Below are 6,373 nucleotides of genomic sequence, written 5' to 3'. Positions count from 1 at the left end.
TAGTTTTTAACGTGTAGTGCTTGTATTTTATTATTAAAGTAATTTTTTTAACCTTCTGTGGTCCTGGTAGGCAATGGTGATGATTGATCTTGTTGTCATTACTGTCGATCAGCCAATCAGCGTGAATTTTTTATCACTTCTATGTTTATGCACGTGTGCACTCAACTCACAGCACAGACCACGGAAGGTATTAAACAAATTTACTTTATGCAAAAATTTGTGGATGAATTGTCATTAACACAAGTGTGTATGCCATCATGGTGCTATTAATAGTATTATTGAGTTTTTTTTCTATATTTAGAAGAAGAATCCAATCATGGCAAAACTTAATTTCATATAATTAACAAGGTTTATTCACAGACTTTCTTTCAACTTTGGTGGTTAATGTTTTTCCTATTTTTCTTAGGTGGTGTAACTTATTTCTTTTGCTTCAGTAGGCGATAACTGCATGATCTTATTATGTTTATATTTGGTTATTCTATGAATTTGTTAAGGTTACTCTCTTAGTTTTGTTAAAATAAACTAAAAACATTTTATATAATTGTGACATGCGTTATGTGTTGGTTTACTTTTTTAATGTGTTGAGAAATTTGATGTACTCTATTAAGCATCCTTTCCTATACCATTTTCATCCTGATGTGGCAGTGACGTCAAACGCGTTGTAGCAGCTGTTTCGCTTGTGCACAGCGTGCGTACACCAGCGCTTTGATGCTGCGTCCCATGAAATGCACACTGACGTCACTGCCACATCCGGGTGAAAAATGCCAACATTAAAGCGTGCAATTTTTAAACATTTTTTGAAAATCATGTAAAATCAGTTGCCTATTTACCTATTTTGATTTCAGATGCTTGACAAAGTCATTTTAAGGGAGCATTTCATATTGTATAATTTATTCTGAAAGTACCATGCAAAATGAGGAATACAGACCTGCCAACTCCCTCATTTGGGGTTTTCCGAAGTGAAAAAGAGGGACAGTCCTGCTTTCTGAAAATTTCAGTGATGGCAAATTTAAATGTAAGAACAGCAGGAAATGATGCAAATTTCACTTTTAAATTTTGCTATACATTGTAGCATTCTATTGTACATGTACAAGGTTTAGGTCTCAATGTCCCTCATTCTGACTTCTGTAGGTTGGCAGGTCTGGGAATTAATAAATCATGAAACAGTTGTTTTTTCTGTCACTTGAATCAATTTGTTGGATACTGCACATAAACCACAAAATAATATCTGCTGGACCATTTCCATAGCATCACTCAGAAAGAAAAAAAAATACTAAAAAGGTTGGTTTTATTTATTGCTTTTATTGTGCATTAGAAAGACAGGACAGAATATAAAATTCAATTTTTGATTAACATGATTAAAAGAAGTATAATTATTAGTTATCTTGTCTTAGGAGAAACATTCCTTATTATTGAAATGGAATGCACCTACTAGCATAAATGGACTATTTCAGTTGAAATCCATACACCACTATGGAGGATATGACCTTAATCTCCCACACAGTGACACAGGGAGCATGTATACCCCTTGTGTGGGACCAGGGATGATTGTCTCATATCCCCGGTGGGACATTGTGGTCATGTCTTCCATAAGGCTGCGATCACATAGGAGTATACTATGTGAACTCATCCTGATCGAATGAGCGATATCGTATAGCAAATACCGTATACAGTATACTTCTATGTGATCACAGCCTAAGGGGTGTATAGATTTCAACTGGAATAGCCTAGTGGTTGAAACTCATTCATACAAGCAACATATGGCTTATCACACAAGTTGCTTACAGGTTGCTCATCAAATGCATGCTTGCAAAGTTGCAAGAAGCTAGGTATCTTAATTAAATATTTGAGCCAAGGCTAGAATTAGCTCATGCAGATTTAAAATATACTTTAAGCCCTTTCACAGTCTCAGAATCAAAGTGCACATTTCTTACGTGTGTTTTGCAATTTTTTGGCCATGTCTTCTGAACACTTGCATAAGACAAGCAAGTATTGATAAGCTAGCTAGAAATGCGCAGTGCGGAGAAAGGGTGGAGATGTGGCAAGCCGTTTCAGCCTTAGAAAATCACATGCATCATCAATGAAGGAGATTGGGTTGTTTATCTCTCAAACAGACCTGGACGTTGATGTGCAGGTGATGCGCAGTCCGAGATTCCTGACATTGCAAAAGGGCTTCTTATCTGTGTCAATTCCAGTGACACCTCATGCATATTGTCCTGGGTAGGATTAGCGAATCCTGGTGGTGTATTGCAACTAGCACTCTGGTCATGTCATGTTGAAATATAAAATGCTAGTACCTATTACAATAAGTCCTAAGGTCCAGGGAAAGTAATGAGGTGTCACTAGAGCTGGATTATATAATAGCAAGGTTAAGTTTTCCATGTGTAGTTGAAGATATAGGGTGTGGTGAATTTGTTTCTTGCTCTAATACTCAGTAAACCAATTCCTTATTTGGTTTACTTTTACACTACAAACTACTTGAGACCAGTTTTGTTAAAATCTGAGCATTTTCAGGTTTTAGCTTTAGTGGAGCCTATAATGTACCACATTCACTTTGCACAGAAAACTTAACTTTGAAATGTAATTGAGCTTCAAGAGGAGCTACTATGCATATACATGTCCTTACATTTAGATAACACATTCATGCACTGAAAATACTTGAAAAGATTTGGATTTGCCTTCACCACCAATTAATGTACCTAATTATCACAAGATAAAAAGATTTTATCTGTTTGCTTTTAGTGGTAACTGAAAATCAAAACCTCCCAGCTACATTAACAATATGCATAATTGAGGAGATTGCCAATTATTGGTCAAGGAAAATTATACTGAGAACATGTCATAATTGACCAAGTACAGGCACAATGGTATTTTAATTAATTTTAATAGCAATTCCTTTGAAAAACATTACACTACATGATTTAGATACACTTATACCATAAATAACTTCATATAGGAAATAGTATATACATAAGTAGCAGTGGCATAGCCAGTGGGGAGAGGGGTGCCCCCTTCTCATCATAGACCATTACATCTTAGCTAGGCTGTCAGTACATGAAGTCTTAGGTACATGATGGGTCTTGGGAAAACAATTGGGGTGAACATTAGACAAATTTATGTGCACTGCTTGTGCATGGTGAAGAAACAATTACAAAACCCCCAATCTGCCTGTTTTACGTTGCCACTTAATTCATGAGTGTACTTGTCAATAGAAATTAGGGTCAACTGCTATCTGCAAGTAATATTTCCATCTGTACATTAACAGGTTACCCCCCAAGTCCGAAAACCTGGCTATGCCACTGATAAGTAGGGTAAACAGTTTCACAAACTACATAGCACAACAAGAAGTCTAAATACTGAAAAGTTTATAAAAGCACACCATTTTACAGACAATATTATATTCTTGTTTTCAACAAAAACTTGCAGTGGAAAATCATGAATAATTTAATTCCCAATAACAAAATGACCTCAGCCTCATGTCACAATACACAAATTCTAAGTGCGTAATTAAGCAAGTCATAAATAAATATTTCAAAATGTATAAAAATGGAATGTAAATTTCAGAATTGCATTTCAAGGAAGATTGTGATTCAAGTCAAGGTGTTAAAGTATGTATAAAGAAAGAACTTCAAAGGGGATGGGGAATGTAACCCCATGAATATACTACCGGGGGGGGCATTCGACTTTCGAAGTAACAAGAATGTGCGGAAAGCAGTTCGAAACTAGGGGTCTTTCAGTGAGCGCTTAGACACCAAAAATGGGGTCTTTCAGTGGGAAGGTCCCAAAAAGGGGGTCTATCCGTGAGACTGGGTAAAAATCTGACCAAAAAAGGGGGTCATTCGGTGAGACTGTGAAGTTTTGGTCAAGATATAAAAGTTGATACAAAAATTTAAAAAAATTTATTAAAATTTGACAAATTTGAAGAAAAATGAAAAAAAAATGGGATCATTCAGTGGGAGATTATCAGAAATTTTCCCAAAATGTTTGAAAAAAGGGGGTCTTTTGGTGACATGAAAACAAGAAAGGGGTCATTGGGTGAGAGGGAGTTGAAAAATGGGGGGCCAATGTGGCTGCACATCCCTGTCACCCATTTTTAGTGAATGCCCCCCCAGTATACTACCTGCTGATTGGTTACAAGTAGACTATTATGAGTTATTGAGCCAATCAGCAACATGGTATGAATGGTGGCAGGACAGAAGAGGATTGAGGTTAAATACCGGGTGTCCCAAAAAAAGGTTACATGTAGATTTTTGAAAATAATCTAAGTTAAAGTTAACAAATATAAATATCCTTTTCATGACATAATCTATGTTCCCTCTACTAGTACCCCTGTGAATGTCAAGTTCACAACCTACGTACTTAACCCGCATTCCTGAGCAAGCTCTTTACATGACATAATGCAACACGAGGTTCATTATACCACCGTCACAGCCACCATGCATTTGGCGGGGCACTTGAGTAGGCCCAGTCATATCATGGCAGATGCAGTATTTTCTTCTGATAAATAGGCCTAAAGAATAAGACTTGTTCATTTTTATTTCAAGAGTTCAGTCAGAAATGTAAAAACAAACAGCAGAGATTTCAAGTCAGCAAAATCCAAACAGGCCTAATTGCAAAAGATTGTTATTCATGTTGATGACATGGGATACAGCGTGCAGAACTGCTAATGACCACCTTCCTTTATTTGTAACCACCAAGAGTCAAGAAGTTCTAAAATTGATTTATTTTCAGTGTACAATATTTTATTTTTCAGTATGTTTCTTTTGTTCAATAAGTTCAACAATGAAAAATAAGAGAAACATAAAAAGTAATAAAGAAAAAATCTAAAAACAAAGGTGTGTGTGTGTTCAACTTTCACAGCGATATTTTGATGGTTAGCACATATTGACACCCATGTCATCTTGCGCTGATAGGTTAAGTTGTTTTTAAGATATGGAATTGAAACTTTGCAAACAGTTACAAGAAGAAGCAATAAATAATATCTGAAAAAATAACATTGTTTTGTTGTACCATCGCAAAATGCGGTTAATTTTCTACATGTAACCTTTTTATGGGACACCTTGTATTTAGAAACTATGGTCACTCAGATGGAAATATAGTGTAATCAACCAATCGGAAACAATGTAAGAAAGGCAGTGTATAGTTCTCAGGGGTTAACAATCTCTCACTGTATTTTTGTATTTTTGGACACAAGTTTGCCCCAAAATTCACAACTATCATTTGAAAATAATTTAAATTAAACTTCGACACTACTTGCTGATTTCCCTTAGGCCTACCGAGAGCACTTTTGAGGAACTTCCTTGTCATCAGCCAATGTGTTTGTTGGAAATGGCTAGAGACTAACCTGATCAGGTTTCCTGTCCCATGTCTTGATCTGGGTTTGATCAGGTTGTCCCACACAGGATCTAATTCCAATCCTGTGTCTTAATTGGTTCAATGAAGAGGCCTTGTTTCTTGATCTGGATGGCATGATCAGGTGACGTCACCATCCTGATCAGGTCGGTCTCTAGCCCTTTCCAAAGAAGAACATCAAGATGATGGGCAACTTCCTCAACAGTGCTCCCAGTATAAAGCAAAATACATGAGTAATGTGAAAGTCTAATTTTAAATTATTCTCACTGCATTACCTCTTCATAATATATGAATCTTCAATTCAATATAATTATTTGGTCATTTAGACCGTAAACTTCTTAATGCAAGTCTAAAAAATGGCTGCAATTTTTGTGCACAGTATCAAGGGGGAATGCTGAGGTGTAACATCACTTTAAAGTTCTTTCTCCATTTTAAGTAATAATTTATTGTCTTTATATACGAGGTGGGTATCAAAAAGTTTTAGAAATCGCCCAGAAGTGAAAGAGCTATATCAATGAAATTTTGTCAGTGCAATCACTGGTCCTTATGTACACTATGGTGCAAAAATGGTCTCATATGAATGTTTACTTTTTTTACAGGCTACGCTAGATGTTAATAACCTGCTGCCACAGTTACTTCGCATAAACTGCAAGATTGAGAAAATTGAGGCAAGCAGCGTTATTAAGATCCTGCTTTTGAATGGTTGCAGTGCCTTGAAAATCAATGATGAAATGAAAGTTATCTTCGGTGGTGATTGTGATATTGTCGCTGTTGCTTTTTGGAAAATGAATTTTTATTTCATCACAGATTTTTTGGGCACTGTAACCCTTAAAATGGAACTTAATCATGCTGCATGCCTCAATTTTCTCCATTTTGCTGGTTATGCGGTTACATAGGCAGGTACTGACATCTAGCGCATGTAAAAAAAGCAAACCTTCTTATGAGACCATTTTTGCATCATAGTGTACATAAGGACCAGTGATTGCACTGACAAAATTTCTTTGATATAGCTCTTTCACTT

Source organism: Amphiura filiformis, chromosome 18 (genome assembly GCF_039555335.1).
Source record: "Amphiura filiformis chromosome 18, Afil_fr2py, whole genome shotgun sequence".
Lineage (NCBI taxonomy): Eukaryota > Metazoa > Echinodermata > Ophiuroidea > Amphilepidida > Amphiuridae > Amphiura > Amphiura filiformis.
Note: the sequence above shows the minus strand (reverse complement) of the source record.